Here is an 18,044-nt window from a genome sequence, read left to right as displayed (position 1 = left end):
TATTGTACATTGTAAATCTATAGCTAATTATTTACTGCATTACTCATAATATGGTTTTTCTGGTTGTCAAACAACTAAAAAGAGCCTAAAAATGGCAAAGATCCAATAAATCCACAAAGCCAGCCTATAGTCATTTCTCCTGTTTCTGGATTTATAACTGGAATAACATGGCAGAATTTTTGCACTAACTTTCTGACCTAGCAAAAACCAAGTGATGAGTTCAGACCTCCTTCTCCCAACTAAGACAGTAAATCAAAAACAAGATGACATGGCTGGTTACAAGGATGAGTGTTTACAATCAAACTCAAAATTCTCAGTGACATCAACCATAATTCTGTTATTACTTGGGTGTCTCTTCTGGGAAGAAGGTAAATGAATCTTAGAGTTATCTGTGAATTACTGTAAACTCTGTTAAAGGATATCTCCATTTGCAATTATGTTCTAGATCTAATGTATTTACTGAAATACATTATGGAACCTGATAGAGATTTATTGACTAGGAAAGGTATTTTCTCTATGCTAATGGGCAAGAACTTCAAGATACGATTTTCTTTTACCTACTATGTCTAACAATACACATTTACTATCTTGTCACAGGCTTTATTGTGTTTTAAGTTTTAAAAAATTACCACTATTTTTGGAGTTGGTATATAGCAGTCAATGAAACACATATTTATTTTCTTTTTTCTTTTATAATCTGTGGGAAATAAGCTTAAATGTCACCTTGTTTGACTTCAGAGCCGCCTGGAGAAGATGAGTGAAGCATACTTCTGGACATGTTCATTGGGTTATGGAGGTGTGATTTGAGGGCATCATGTCTAGTTCCTGGCCCTTTCCTCTCTGGAACTGTTTTTTCAGCTCTGCTTCCTGGTCTCTGAGAACTAAGCACACCCTTTGGCTATGATGTTCCTGCTGTAGAACATGGTGTTGGAACCAGCCAGGAACGGACTAAACTTCAGAAATCGTAAGCCAAAGAAACTTCTCCTGTAAGTTTTGGTTGTTGGATATTTTGTTCCAGCAGCAAAAAGTTGACTAATACAGAAAACTGACGCCAGAGAAATGGGGTTGCCACTATGACCACACCTCAACAACTATTCAACACCCTTTGGAACTGGCTTGCAGGGAGATTTTCAATTTGGTAAAGCAGGATACAGAAAGCTTAAAATTCTTTAAGCAGAATTTTATGGGCTTTGGTGGGAGTTCAGAAAATCAAAATGCTGATAGGAATGTGAACAGTAAAAGCCGGATTCATGAGATTTCATTTGGGAACAAGGGCTTTATTGAGAATTGAACTAGAAGCCATACACATTATACTGTGGCAAAATAACCTGTCTACATTTTGCTTATGGACTGAGACTTTGAAGGAGGCTGCGTTTAAGAGCTATCAACTAATTTTGGCAGAAATTTCTTTTTTTTTTTTTTTTGCTTAGTTTTTTTTTTTAACTAATGTATTATTTATTTTTCTCTCACAAAAATACTATTTTGGGGGCTTTGAAGATGTGACACAAAATGAAAAGACAGATAAATGAAAATTATCAACTGAAAGTAGATAGAAACAATCTATCCAACCGTCAACAAATGCTATGCCCTTGAGACTCTAGTAGGACCAGCAATAACTAAAGATGCGTCACCAACCTAATATCAGAGCCATTTTGATTTCCATCGGTTGATCAATAAAGGAAATGAATCTTCTCTCTTTTCTGCTTTACTTCTTAATCTTTAATTTTGAAATAATAAGCAATAATGCTTTAGTGCTACTTCTTCTGTTGTTGGATAGTGTTTTTACTATTTTAACATGTTTAATCTGCATAATTTCAACCTTGAAAAAAATAAAAATACCAAAATCAACCATAGAAAAATCATTTCTGATTTTGGTCAGTTGTCTGTCAAACCATGAGCCAAACAAACTCCTGTAGGCAAAGCTTCATACAGAAGTTTTTATTGTGAATTTCTGTGAATTCATCTCTACCATCTTAGTGAAGGTTTGTGATTAAAGCTTCTGTAAAGCTTCATTTTTCATGTTAATTTCAGTGGCTTCTTTCACCAGATCATCTTGCATTTCTTTTTTTCTTCCTTTTATATCCTTTAACTTTCATTATTAAATTATCTTGTGGTATAATTTAATGTACCATGATTTGTGTTTTTTTCCTACATAACTTTTGCTGTCATTATTTTCTTCACTGGCAATGCCAAGTTTTTTCCTCTTTGGTTTTTAGTAGGTACCAGAATTGCTTTTTTCCTGGCATTCTCCAGAGCTGAAGTCAGACAGTACTTAGGTAGCTCAGAATGGACCACATGTGTCAAGATTCCAAGGACCCTTTCAGCCATTATCATATCATCACCTCTGTTGTACTTACTTACATGTATTAAAGTAGCTCAGTTTAAACATTACATAGCATTTCAAGAGTGTAAAGTTGGCATTTGAATTTCCTTGAGAATTATAATTGCCACTGTGATGAAATTGTGCAAATGCATTAAATTACTTCAACATTGCAAGATTTGTGTTCCTGAATCTAGGTTTAATGAATTAGAAAATTTATCTATGATTTGAAACACACTGAACAATTTCATCAAATTCTATGAATTTGAAGAAGAATTTGTGATAACATAATTTTACTGTCTGACCACTCCATTACAGAGTTCTTGAGCCATATAGGTAAAAGGTGTCCCCATCCACCTCAACAAGGTACATGTCTGTTATAGAGAAGCCTCATAAAGCACTAAATCTAGAGTACTAAATCTAGAGAACTCCTTTAGTTCTTCAAAATTTTGCTTCCATCTTTCAATACTTCCCAAAGTAGTTCCTTTGAATATCAAAGAAGAAAGGTTCCTCTGGAAATGAAGAGATGACACTTGTATTTATCTGACAGGGATATTGTAAATGAGAGTCAGAGTCTTTTCTATATTGCTTTATAATAATAATAGCTACTGGTCATTTCAAGTCCCAGTTTTGCATTACATTTTATTAATTGTTTTAGATACTTTCTCTCACTGCTGCGACAAAATGCCCCGCACTCAAGATTTAAGGAAGAAAGGTTTATTTAGCTCACAGTTTGTGGACATTTCAGTTTGTAATTAGATGCCCCATGACAGAGGGGCAGCAGTTAAAGATGGCAAAAGTCAGCAAAAGCAACAAGAGAAATCAGGGTGAAGCAAGCCTGTTTTCCTCCTTTATATTGTATGCAAATTACCTGCCCTAAGGTGGGTGTAGCACTCAGACTATCTCCATGCCCTCCTTTTGTACAAACTGAAGATGTTTACAAAATGAAGACCCTAGCCCCTGATGAGTCAGTTAAACTTCTAAACTTCTCAAATTGACACAATGATTATTGAATTGCATTGCAACATCCTGGAGTGTAATCAGCTACCCTATGGCATGTCCTCTACATCCTAGGATGCAGAACTGCTGAGTCACTTAGTTGAGCTTCTAAACTTCTCAAGTTGGCACAATTTATCACCCATTACATTATTCTTTCTTTTCCTCAAGTAAAGACTATTTAAAACTATCTTACTTCTCCTTTGCCTATTTTGTGGTCATAACAGGATGCTATGTCCCTTTCTTTTTCCATGATTAACTTCTTCTCTACAAGTACAGCTGCATAATACTCCAAATGAATTTGTGTGTTTATACTATGACTATTAAACTATTAGGTTCCAATCAAAACTGATGTCTGAGAGATAAGTAGAGTCAGTAAGGCAGAAAACAATGATAAAACTAGATATATTGCTGAAAGTGAGAAACAGACATTAGAAACACAGTGAATACTCAAAAAGTCAGAGATGTGTGGAGCACAGAATGTCCATTCAGGAAAGCTGTAGGCAGCAAGAAGAATTTGCCCACAGAGATGACTAGCTAATCTGTAGTGGTGGGCCCACCTAAGACCTTGGGAACTCACATCTCACCACCATGTTCCTTGGAATGCTGGAATGAAGCCATAGATTTAATGATTGCTCTACTACATTCTGGTTTTGCATTGGTCCTATTATTTTCTATCCCTCATTCCACCCTTTTGGAATAAGAATGTTTACACAGCAGTGTTGTATTTTGAGATTAAGTAAATTGCCTTCTGAGTTTTACAGGGATTTGCAGCTAAGACTTTTCTTTGAGTTTCAGATAAGACTTTAATTTTAGATTTTGAGCAATACTAGAACTGTTGGGACTTTGAGGAAGGAATTATTATATTTTTCATTATAAGGAGGAAAGTTATGTTAATTAAAATCATAAAGTTGTTATTGTACTCATTTGCTGTTTAAGTATGGCTTCAGAAATGTGTTTGCCTGTCAAGCTGACAAGGGAAGATCATGTATACCTGTCAACCTCATTGTCTTAGGGAGTGTATCAGTCAGTGTTTTAACTAGAGAATCAGATACATCACAAAATATACAAATGTACAAGAAATTACAAGATTGGCTTATGATGGTCAGCCACTGATTAGGATGAGTTGCAGAGGGTATCTGCACACTGGAGACCCAAGGTTTCAGTCCAACATCTGTAGCTCACTGCAGTGTCTTGTGCAAAGCCATGACCCCCACAGCTCTGGAACTTTCCGGGTTTAGGACAGTGAAGGGAGGTGAGAAGGTGAAGAAATAAAGAGAAGACACAGAAATCTGGATGGAGCCCAGATGGAGCCCTCTTTTCCGATGGGAGGAAAGGAACTACTCAACCACCGTAGCACAATTATTTGTGCACTCAAAAGGATGACACCAGTTTCAACCCTTCTGCTAGCAATTTGATGTTTGTCTGGCCTGTGCCCTTGCCTTCTCAAAGCTGAAACAGCTTGTTTCTGTGGCTCCCTTTGGGCTTTCCATGTTTTCAGGGCTGGCCTTGCTTTAGCCCCATATGTGTGAGCTCCAGCTTCTGCTGCTCCCTGTAGTACAAGTCAATATCAAGAAGCGGATGGGTCTTTGATGGAAGGCTGAAGAATCTACACCACAGGGCTGAAGGATTGGAGGTGGAAGCTGAAGAGTCTGCATGAGAAGCCAGATGATGTCTAAGCTGAAGGTAAAGGCTGGAGGCCTTCATAAGAACAGAAGCACGTCCATCCTTCTTCATTTCCTCTTCATATTGTTCAGGCAATGAGCTACCCTAGCATGGGTCGGTCCTCTATAGAGTCAACATAGTTTAGCTTCTAAACTTTCGACACAATCAGTAAACCATTGCAATGGACCACTTAGGGGTTTAATAAAGCACACTTCTCTATGTGTCTACGTAGGTCAAGCTTTCTAGCTCCTTCCTCTCTGATGCTGTTCCCCCAGCTCTGCTTTCTAGCCCCCATGAACTAAGTAGATTTGCTCCATCATGCCCTTCCACCATGGTATTCCTTTTTTGAAAAATGGTGTTGGAGCCAGACTAAGCTTCTGAAACCATCAGCCACATAAAATTCCTCTCTTACAAATGCGGGTGTTAAGTGAGTAACACAGAGTTACTTTAGAAAATAGCTAGAATTTCTTTAGAAAATGATTTTAGCTAGTGTAAGAGTATTGCAATTCCCTTCCTCAAAGAAGGAGCTTTCACTTTAATGAAACTGTTTAGGTTTGGAAGCTAGAAAAGATGCTATAGTCTTCATTGTAGTGACTGGAATTTTGGTCATTAGATCTGGAGTCTGCTTTGTAATGTACATGGGAAAAAGTCTGTATTAACTTCTTTGGATACTGTGAAAAATTAAAAGATTACTATAAATCAAAACATCTTGTTTACATTATACCTCTAGAATCTCACTTTGTGTTTGGATTTCAATTGCTTTTGAACTCTGCTCTCATTGGAATGAAATCAGTGTGTCTGTCTTAATAGAAGCATTCCCCACTGACATATCTAGATTGAAAAGGCATCAGAGACCTTTTGAAACTGCTCCTCTCACTAATATTTTTCTCAAATTCTTAGTGAAAACATAATCTGTGCTTTATCATATGATAGAATTAAAGAGAGGGAATGTAAAATATGTATTATGATTCCAAACCAAAATTTCCATTTCCCAAAGCCTTTGCATTCCATCATCTACATTGTGTCAAATCGGTTCTGACATAGACACCTTCTGGAGACTAAAGCTAAGACAACTCTTCTACTCAATGACTAGAGCTATTTCCATATGCATTAGTACATCAGTCAGGCTTCAATAAGAAATAGAACCAATGAGATGATAAGGAATATGAGATCTATTATAGCAACTTCACCTGATGCAATTGTGTGAGCTAATTAACTAGCTTATATGTGACTGTTACTTTTGTATCTGGCACTAGTTCTGCACAAAAAAATAGGACAGGAAGTTGGAATAGAAAGATAAATACTGAATTGAGGAAAAGCAAGAAAATGTTGCAATCTTGAGAATGTGCTGAAACCTTAGTTGCTTTATATGGTGATACAATAACAATCCCCTTAAAGATGCCCATATGTTAACATCTAGAACACTGCAGATAGAATTAAAGTTTTCCATCACCTGATGGTCAAGACAGAGAGGATTAATGGGAGAAAGGTGGGACAGATGAGGCCTGAGGGGACTTGACACATTTTCTTTTACCTTTGAAGGTGCAGAAGGGGACAGCCTTTGGAAGGTGGGAATATTTCCAACCCAGCAGCTACCAAGGAAATGAAGATCTCCTTACTGTGAGCGCTGGGAACTGAATTACACCAGCAATCTGCATGAGTAAAGAAATGAGTTCTCCGTTGGAACTTTCAGAAAGGAAAGCAGTTCACCCAGCACTCTCGGAGTTCTTGGATACAAAATTGTAAGATAATAAATTTATGTTGATTTAAGACTTTAGGTTTGTGGTAAATTTGTTATGACAGCAATAATAAAGTAATAACAAACTTTTCCACTTTGATCATGCATGGAAAAAAAATCTGGTGTGCTTTGTTGTGGCAACAATTCCACAATTTAGAGACGCCGAGCAAGATAAAGTAGCATCTCAGAGATCTGTGGCTGCCCTGCTGCCTGTGCCAAGGTGACCCAGTAGATCAGTGCCAATTGGAGAATGCAGTAGAACCTAGTAATCTGCACACAGCTTCCTAGCATAAAGACAGTCTGGCTACAGAGTCACCTGTTTAAAAACCACATACAAAATGTTCCTTGTGACCCACACTAACCTGGACTATTAATAGGAAGGAGTTCTGCTAAATGTAGTTCCAACCTACCTAGGATAATAATATAATATAAATCTTCCAGTAAGAACGAATTCATTCACTCTGGAATCACTGGATCTGGACACTGTTGTATCTATCAACTTGAGCCAGTTTGACATTGTATTCAACTCTGCTTAACACTTTACAGTTTGTTCCCACAGGTTTTTCACAGATTTTTGTCACTATAAAATTTCCAATTCTTTTGTAATATAAATCAGTTATGTCTAGATAAAGGTTTGTATTTTCCCCCCCTTGGGATCTGCCCGAAACATGAACAGTGGTAACTTCCACTTTTCAGTTTATTTCTTATTGGTTTCCTAAATATGTTTTTGACTTCTGTAATACTCTAGGCTATCATCTAGCATGGATGAGTCATATGGAGGCAGAGGATCCCCTAGATGTGACAAATTCCCAAACTAAAGTCCTTACAGACTTCCAAATGAAGGGAAGGATATTATCCTCAGACATAGGAGGCAAGATACTCCCATTGACAAGAAAGATTCAGCATGACTTGGGAGTGAAAGGTTCTTGATCTCTCTTTCTCTCTCTCTCTCTCTCTGTCTTACCTTGAATCCAACAAATTTTTCTTACTCTGAGTTTTGGAGTCTCCAAAGCAACTATCTACCCTACACAATTATATTTCGGATTTAACTTTCCAGCAACGTTAGGCATCTTGTTGTGAAAATACAGTTTTCTGATTTCAAAAATAAGGTATTTTTAGAGCTATCAAAAAAATCTCCTTTCATTTTCCTGTCTTCAGTCAAGAGTTTAAAAATTTGATCTTATAAAATTCTTTTTAAAATTCTTCTCTGGTTTGGTCCTTGGCACCAAAAAGTAAAACAAAATAAAATTCTTCTCTGTATTTAGAAGAATCTATTCCACACCATAGATTTTATAGTCATCATTAGTGACATAATTGTCAAGCAAAGCAATCATTTACTACTCCTAAATGCTTAAGTGGGATACTGTTACAGTTAACCACAAATTGATTAACTTGATAAATTGCTACTATTTGCAATAAATTAATAGAACCCAATTCTACATGGGTAAGAAGTACGAAATTTCAGTCAAGTACAAAAATATGATCAAGTCCAAAATCTAGAGCATTTACCAATTCTCCCTTTTAAATTCTGCTTTCTGAGTCCACTTCTCATAGTAATTCCTATACCTGTCAGGGTCCAGTTAAGGAAAGGAAACCACACCAATGATTTGAACTGACAAAAATTCACATAAACACTTTTGTAACTAGATGTAAGGATGCTAAATGAGTTACTAACTAGATAGAAAGAAAACTATAAAATAGTTTAATAGCAAAATTTAGAATTAGGTATTATAGAAATAGCAACTGAAGAAAATATTATTATCCTTAGGGGAGAGGGAAGAATTTGGCTCATTTTACAAATGTTGGGAGAGCTGCAACCTAAATCCACTTGCTGTTATGTGAAAAAAAATCTGCTTTTGGTTGAAGGTAGATGACTTACTAGTGTGCTAATCACAGAAATCAAAGTCATACTTAGAAAACCTACAGGTAATACACAGCAAACTTTCTTCTCCATTCTCCAAATTTGCAGTCTATCTTTTCTTGTTTCCAGAGACTAGCAAGTACCCATTTGTCAAAATTTGTGTTTATAAAATCTAGAAAAGCAGAGTAGAGTGGATTTGCAGTTGAAAATAAAATTATTTGAAAAGTGACATATTTAATAGCTGTTAACTTTAACAACATGCTAGTATTACTAATCTTCCATTTCTTAAGAGAATTAATGGTAAATATTAAACTGTTCAAAATATTTTTCACTGTAGAGGTATCATTAATCACATGAAAACTGAAAGAAACAAATGTGCTTAAAAATCAGCATCTATATAAAAGTTATATTTTTAGAAAATTGATGTAATATTCTAATTTCACAATGCATCTGCAGAAAGTGCATTTTTATATTGCTATGAAGTATAACTTTTCAATTGGATTAAATAAACCTTTTTCTAAACTTATTTCATCAATATTTGAAACCAAATGTTCCAAAGAACTCCAGACTGATTGCTGTAATCGCAAAAAGAACATATCTAAGTTGGTTCAGGCTGCTGTAACAAAATATCAAAGACTAAGTAGTTTGTAAATAGTAGAAATTTATTCTTCGTAGTTGTAGAAGCTGGAAAGTATAAGATCAAGGAACAAGCAGAATCAGTGTCTTATGGGGGGCTGTTTCTTCATTCATAGTCAAGATCTTTCTCCTAGGTCTTTACAAGGTGAAAGGGACAAGATGACTCTTTTGGGTCTGTTTTATAAGGATACTAATCCTATTCATGAGGGTTCGTCCCTCAGGACTACTCATTTCTCAAAGGCCCACATCCTAAAACCATCTCATTGGTGATTAGGTTTGAAAATACGTATTTTGGGGAACACAAATGTTCAGCCAATAGAAAACACCAGCAAACAGCTAACAGATACATTTAATCATTCAATAAGGTGATATTCATAGAAAATTAGTGATTTATAATATTAGTTGATTTTTTTCATCAAATACACATCATAAAGTAATGCCCTTTAGAAGGGCATTTATAATGGAGCCACTGCTAATTTTCTGTTGTCTTGTTTTGAAATCCTGTGTTGTTTGCATTGTTTTGTTCTGATTTGCTATGTTCTGTTCTGTTTTGTTTTATTTTATTCTCTTTAAAATAAAAAGATTGCAAAAAATAGGACGTTTGCTGAAAATAAATCTGTGTTCATGTAAAAATAGCAACATTAAACATATAATTATTTGTTTTTTTTCAGTATTAATATAGACACAAGTTTGGCAGAACACATTACATCATACGTAAAATAATGGTTTTGGTAAATTAAGAAACTCATAGAGAAAAATGTTCTTGAAATTGACTGCAACACACATGTAAATTATACTTACAACCAACAAATGGCAATAGTCACCCATTTGAAATAGAAACTGCCAATGTCAAAACATAAACATCCGAGTAAAGTAACTTAACTACAGAAAACTTTATGGTGAAACTTATGCTAAATACAAAAACAAAGCAACAAAAAATTTTTAAAAGCCAGCTTTTCTAAGCAATAAATGTATTTTCTTTTACTTTGTATCTTGGAACTATTGTGGCATTCAGTACTACTTTATAAATCACCCTACAAGTCCTATATTGCCACTGAACAAATATTTATTTTAAAAATTATTGGCAGTAAATCTTTTATCAAATACCCAGTCCCCTGGAAACCAGAAATCTTTAACTTTTGTAATATGCACAGAGGCAAATTTATCTCTACAAAAGCAGGGAGATGAATAAATTAGCTGATGAAACCTCAACCAGAGTATAAGATTTAATTTTGAAATTTGGTTAATGATTTGTAGGAAAAAAATTTATCAAACTTCTTCTTGGTAATTGGGTTTTATTATGTACTAGAATGGAATGAAATTGAAAAGTCTTAGAATTTTGTAGCATCTATTTGGCAAAACATTAAAAAAGTTACAAGCAGAAACTTTGTTTTATGAGCTTTGCCTTATAAAATATTTTGTGAAAAAGAAAAACTCCAATTGGAGGCTAAGATAAGTACTTATAAATAAACAGGTATATATTTCAAAAAAATCAAAATTTATAATATATTTTACTTTATAGAATTTTCTGTGAGCTTTCCATGTATAATAGCACCTTTGACGTATATTCTCAATTAAAGCTGTTGTTGGCTAAGAGAAAGGTAAATACGTGTCCACTTCAAGTACGTTTATCTATACTGTAACTTTAAAACAGATTTGAAAAGCTTAAAAGAATAAAATCAAAGAAATCATATTAAAATAATAACACATTATTCTAGAAAACTTTCAGTGCATCAAAGGTATATGGTTTACAATTTTTTAAGGTTTATATAATAAAAATGATTTTTATATTATGTTAATCCATGAGACCATGTGCCATTTTTTTTAGAATAATGTTATTTTTTAAGAAATGCTAATGATGGACTAAGGATATAGCTCAGTGGCACAGCACCTGACTGGTAAGCATTAGGCCCTGAGTTCGATTCCAGTTCCAGAAAAGAAATAGAAAAAAAAAAAAAAAAAGACCAAGAAATGCTAGTGAAGATGTTGGGGGAGAGCCCTTATACATTAGTGTATATTAATATAGTCACTATGGAAGTCAATGTAGAAGTTCCCAAAAAAACTAAAAATAGAGCTGCCATATGATCCAGTTATACTAATCTTGGATACACCTAAAGGAATCAAAGTCAGAATACAATAGAGATACCTGCACACCCATGTTTATCTTGGCACCATACTTTCACAAATAACTAAGCTACAGAATCAGCTGAGATGAATAGATAAAAACAATATAGTAAGTGTACAAAATGGATTATTACTCTATCATAAAGAACAAAATCCTGTCATTTTCAGGAATTTGAATGAAAGTAGTGGTCACAATGTTAAGTGCAATAAGCCAGACTCAGAAAAATAAGTATCACATGTTTTCTTTCATACGTGGAATCAAGGACAGGAGTTGACACAAATATAGAAGAGCAACTACTAGGGAATAGGATCAGGAAAAGTAAGAAAGGTTAAAGGAGATGGTACATATATCAAAGTATGTTATATGCATATATAAAAGTATCACAAAGAAACCCATTACTCTGCCTCAGCCTGCTGGGTGCTAACACTGGAAAGAAGGCAGTTTCCTCTGCGTGACCAGCATGGGCTGAGAGAACCAGAAGATATGCATCTGACTACAGGGCACTGCCACCAGAAGGCCCTTTCCTCTGTGCTCGCAGCATGGAGTGAGAGAGCCAGAAAATATACCTCTGCCTGCCGGGTGCCACCACCTGGAGGCCCTTTCTTCTGCGCACTGAGTGTGGGTCAAGGAAGACAGACAGATCCATCTCTGCCTGCTGTGCACCACCCCTAAAAGGCCTGCAGGCAGCCAGCATGGGTAGAGAGAATGAGCAGATCCGCCTTCACCCTCAGGAAGCTGCCACCAGAGGGCTCTTCCTGCAGGCAGCCAGCAGGAGCAGGGACACACAGCCAGGTAAGCCCTATGCATCCATAGGCCACAACTGGAGGTCCTTGGTTCCCTCAGGAATCCATCCCACACTAGCAGAATCAGAAAAGCACACCCGTGTGTCTGCCACCATAATGGGAGTCCTACTGTAGACACACGGGCTGAGAATCAGCCCCACCTGTATGCATCCCTGATCATCAGCAAAGCCACAGTGTAGTTGCATAGGTCTGGAGAAGCCCCCTCCACATCCTGCTATCTCCCTGTAAATCTGGAATTAGAGGAACCCAAGTGCCTGCCCCATCCCCCTACACTGCCAAGGGGCAGCCAACAGGGGAAGTGCCTGGGGCCCCAAAACCAGCTTGTTGGGAGGGACCCAGGAGAATATCAAGACAAATGAGCAAAAGGCAAACTGAGACCTTTAGCCCTCTAGACACAGAATAAGTCTGGGAGATACAGTCATGGAAGAAAATGGAAGTCACCCACCTGAATTCTCTGAGAGGATAGCAACTTGAAGTAAGGAAACAACTTCATGGGATTGGATTGTAAAAGCAGTCAAATCAGAAATAATGTCTCAGGTAAAAGAAGAAATCACAAACATACTGAAAGAATTGGTCAGGAGGTCTAAGAATTGTTCAGACATAGACAAAATGAGGAGCACAGGAAAATGATGGAAATCTTCAGTGAATGTAGAAAAATTACAATGCATGAAACAGGTTCAAAGAGAGATCCAGGAAATTAAAAATTCAATCAAAAGCTGACAAAACCTCTTGAAAGAGACTGAAGATAGACTTTCAAACATTGAAGAGAGGATTGCAGCTAGTGATTGTGAAAGGAAAAATCTCTTAAAAATAACAAGAAATCAGGAAATAACAACTCAACAGCTCCAAGATGATACAAAGAAGCGTAAATTAAGAGTGATAGATGTAAGTGAAGAAGCAGGCGGTCAACACAAGTGAAATTAAAAGAATATTCACAGAAGTAATAGAAGAAAACTTCCCAAAATGGGAAGTGGATCTGGCATGCAGATAGGATTCCAACTAGCCACAACCAAAGTAAATCTAAACCTAGACATATAATAATCAAGATTCCAGAAATTCAGCACAAGAACAGAATGTTAAAAGCTGTTAGAGAAAAGAAACAGATCACCTATAAGGGAAAACCAATCAGAATCACAGCAGACTTATCAACACAAACCATGAAGTCAAGAAGAGTTTGGAGTAAAGTGTTTCAAACCCTGCAAGAAAACGACTTCCAACCCAGATTAATTTACCCAGAGAAACTATTTTTCAAAATTGATACAAAAATAAGATACTCCCATGATAAGTATAAATAAGATACTTCCATGATAAGTATACTTCCATTATAAAGAATTACTGAAGGAATTCATGACTACCAAACGAACCCTACAGAGAGTGCTAAAGGTTATTCTAGAGAGAGATAAAGATGACCATGGTTGCAGGAACAGCAGCAGAGGAGGATCACCAAAGACAGGCAATTGACTAAAGGGGAAAAGTGGAGGGCCATCAACAGGAGGATAGCAGGGCAGAGGCAAACCAATGTGTGCAGGTTGTAACCATTAATGTAGATGGCCTCAGGTCAGCAATAAAAAGAAACACAGGGAGAGTGGACCAAGAAACAAGACCTATAGATATACTGTTTACAAGAAACACATTTAACTGGAAAAGAAATTCATAGACTAAAAATCAAAGGAAAGAAAGCAATTGTTTCATGTGACAGGAAACCAAAAAAAAAAAAAAAAAAAAAAAAGCAAGAGTAACTTCTCCATCAACTGCAGAATGGATAAGAAAGCCATGGTATTTTCATGCAGTGGAAAGCTACCCAGCTGTAAAGTAGAATAATCTCAAGATTTCTGTAGGTAAATTTCTGTAGGTAAATTTCTGTAGGCACCTGGAGTTCACGTCCATGGCCGAAGCAATTCAAACTCATGCAAGAACCCCAGCATAAGAAACAGAAAAGGTCAATGGGACCCAAAAGCAAAATAGTTAACGTAAGAGCAAAGGGGAGGAAACACCTGGGAGGGAAAGGTGGAAACTACTGTCAGTTTCTTATTGTCTTATGTTGAACTCTTGCATTATTTACAGTTTTGTTAGGTTCGGCTTAGTTCTGTCTTGTTTTGTTTATGCTGTCAGATGGTAGAGGCAGCTATTTTGAATATAATGGGATATTTTATGGTAATCATGGTTTCCTATTATATGGCTTTGAAGTCCCATAATGCTTTCATTCATTGGTTTGATGGGTTTTATTCTGTTTTGTTTGATTTTATTATGTGTGATGGTATGAACAGCTATTTTGAAGAAAACATTTGAAACATTTAAAGTCTTACCATGCTTTTGTTCTTCTGTTTTGATCAGTTCTATCATGTTGTGTTTTATTTGATTTTATTATATGCAATGATATGGACAAAATTTTTGATGAAAATGAGATATTATGGTATCCATTGTTCATTTACTGTTATTTTGCTTTCCTTTCTTTGAACGGTTTTATACTATGTTGTTATGTTTGACATCATTGTGTGTGAAGGCATGCTCAACTATTGCAAAGAAAAAAGACATTCTAGTAGCCACTGATGATGTCTGGTTGTCTTGTTATAAAGTGCTATGTTGTTTGCATTGTTCTGTTCTGATCTGCTCTGTTCTGTTCTCTTTTGTTTTATTCTCTTTAAAATTAAAAATTAAAAAGAAAGAAACCCATTATTTTATTCAATTAATATGTGTTATGGTTTAGATTAAGAATATCCCCAAAGACCTCATGCACGTACAAGCGGTGACTGTGAAAGGGCTTGGATTATGAGGGAGCTTGCTTCTCAGAGGAATCATCTACTGGTGAGTTCAGCAGCTGGGTGTGCTGCTGGAAGTTGAGACCTACCAGAAAGAAGAAAGGTCTATCTGCCTCCCTGCCTTCCTCCTTTGCTCTCTGCTTCCCTCTCTGCTTCCCAGCTGCCATGCCTCTGCCCAAGTCCTTCCACTATACTGCTTTCTGTGCTTGAGTCTGCTGAACATGGACTAAAACGGTGACCCAAAATAAACCTCTCTTCCTTTACATTGTGGGTGCTGGGTATTTTGTCTGAAACATGAGAAAATGACAAACATAATGTGCTAATAATTAAGTTTAAAAGAAATGATATTATTTTTGAAACTAATTTTTGCAAGAAAATCAATCTATATAAATAATATAGCTAGTTCCAAGCACTATGGAATAGGACTGTAGGAATAGTGTAGCTATTCAATGAATAGGTATTCCAAAACTACAATTCTAATTAATTATTAATAGAAAAATTATTCATTTATTCTCAAATGTGCCATGGCTTGATTTCTTACTCTGTTCTGGTTGCCATAACGATATACTATAGACTAGGAGACTAAAGCAGCAGAATTCCACTTTCTTGCAGTTCAGGAAGCTGGAAGATGGGATGTCAGCATTGCCTAGTTCTGGTATAGCCTCTTTATCTGCAATGTAGCTACCACTTACAGTAGGGCAGTGCGATCATGTGTCTTGAGATAGCAGAGAGACAAAGTCTAAGCTCTCTAATTGCATCCATTGGAACTAATCACATCATACGGATTCCATCCTCATAAGCTCCTCTAACTCTAATTAATGCCCAAAGGCCTCATCTTCACACATTATCACATTGGGGGTTGTTGCTTCAACGTATGGACCTCAAGGAGACAAAATTCAGCTCACACTGCTTGAACAACCAATTGTTGGCACTATATATATGAATATTATTATTATGGTATAGGACACAATGAGTCTACTACCACTGGATTCCATATTCCCATTCCTCACCTATCTTTCATCATCAACATCTAATTCTACAGCATCTAAATCAAAACATACATTTCTCTTTAATCTCTATTTTCCAAGAGCAAGTCCGTCTTTATCCTCTTCTTGTCTGTAAAATATTCCTACTTTGCTAGTCCTCTCTTGACCACTTCTGTGTTCCCCATGGGAGATACTGTTCCGGCCTTCCATGGTGCTGGGGAGGTAGGAATTCTGAGAGGCTGACCTGGAGCAATTTTGCTCAGACAGCTCACTCCACCATTACTACCCTGTTGTTCAGATGCCACGGTGAGTGTTGGTTTCTCTCTGAGTCTTGTATCCTCCTTGAGAAGCCATCCAATGGTTTGCAGTGGCCTCAGATAACCCTACAATAATCTGAGGCTCTTACTGTCTCTTCTGCTCCCAGCGCTTTCCCAGGAAGATGAATAGTGGGGTACTTGTCAGGGATTCATCACCAATGAAGATGCTGTAATCCATCTCTTTTTTCTCCCTCCCAGAAAGTCAGCTTCGTCTCTTTTTGGTAAAATAAACAAACAGACAAAACAAACAACAACAGAAAAATAGCTCTTAAGTAATACCACATTATTTATAGACAAATTTTAGGATTTAATTTTCATATTCTACAAAATGCTATTGGAATCTTCTATCAAGAATCAATCAAATGCCTTGGCTTTTCTGATTACTGTGGCTAGCATGAGTTTAAAAGTAACAATAAAAATTCAAATGACCTCACTGTTTACTGCCTCTGTCACTGTCCTAAATTATGAAAGCTAGTGGCTCCAATGAGGTGGAAACAACATGAGTGCTGGGAAGGCAAATCTTAATTATTACCTTAAAACATCCTGCCCAAGGGCAAGAATCTTAAAACTATAAAAAAGAAGTCTTTATAAGTTATTCCCAAGTCTACTCTGCTTTATTAATGTCCTGGGTAAAGCTGAGACTCAAATAGATTAAAAGATTTTCTTTCATGATCACACAGTTTCTGAATAGCAGAACTAGAACTCTAATGAAATGGACCTCCCTCAAGTACAGAATTTCTTCCAATGATTTGTATTGTTTCCTTTGTGATGTACTTCAGTTCTTTTTTTTTTTTCTGGAATTACCCTCAGAACATGGCATCAAGAATTGGACACAACCCTTGAAGGATGCTATAAAGTGGTAGAATTTTAGTCATCTACTGACTTCCAGATGATTCATTTCTCTTGGTGCAGCCTGACCCTCTCACTTGGAGATGTGAGGGTCTCTTCACAGCACCCACTTGTCATAAGTATATACGTTCTTGCTGGAGTTTTCAGCTAGTTGGGTTTCCTCTTTCTGTATCATATGATTCATTTATAAAATTGTATTCAAACTTCAGAACATCAGAGAGCTGTGGAATAAATTTGCTTTAATAGTTCATGTTGCTGAGAGAAAGGATGATGATTTGTACTGCAAAAATTAAACTTATTCCAATTAGTGTCTAATCGAAACCTTAACTGCTTATGAAAAACATTTTCTTACAGAGTTGCACCAAATTTCTTTCCAAAGAGTTTTCCAATTTAAGAACAACTTTTAAGATGCAGATGCTTTCTGAACCACATCCTTTCCACTCCTAAGATTCCAGTATTTTAAGTGTCCTGTGAGACACCTTTGCATCTTGGCAAAACTGTCTGAACCATAGCAGAACTTTAGGGAAAATCATGCTAAAACAATTTTATTATAGGACTAGAGCTATACCTGTATATGGATAAAAATTTAATGGTCTTTTTAAATAAGAAGTTTTCCTTCCTATATAACACTTAATTTTTCATTTAGCATTGTCACTCAGGGAATAACTACATAATTATTATGGTCTCTTGGTGTCATCAACTTTTTTTTTCTCCATATAAGATCTGTACCTGCAATAAACAAGTAATAACATGCTAAATATAAGAAATGCACATTCCAAGAAGCAAATGAATCTTTATTATCTGAATAAGAGAACTGTCTTATTCATTTCTTTAATTACATAGTTTTATTTTTCTGCTCAGTATATATTGAAACTCCCTCAAAGAATAGGATTTTAAAATGGATTTCAAGCACACAATATATACTTTAACAATGCAACACAATATATAATTTAATAATGCAAAGCAAATACTTCTATTTTTCATAAACT

At 36.1% G+C, this 18,044-nt stretch overlaps 1 pseudogene; it reads right to left on the bottom strand.

The window, feature by feature from the left end:
- Nucleotides 1–1,886: 1,886 nt before the first annotated feature.
- LOC134478631 (leucine-rich repeat-containing protein 49-like) lies at nt 1,887–16,384 on the bottom strand (annotated as a pseudogene).
- Between the last annotated feature and the right edge of the window lie 1,660 nt (nt 16,385–18,044).

This window comes from Cavia porcellus, unplaced genomic scaffold (assembly GCF_034190915.1).
Source record: "Cavia porcellus strain 051 isolate PalLab524CR breed Dunkin Hartley unplaced genomic scaffold, mCavPor4.1 scaffold_14, whole genome shotgun sequence".
Lineage (NCBI taxonomy): Eukaryota > Metazoa > Chordata > Mammalia > Rodentia > Caviidae > Cavia > Cavia porcellus.
This window is presented reverse-complemented; position numbering and strand designations above follow the sequence as displayed.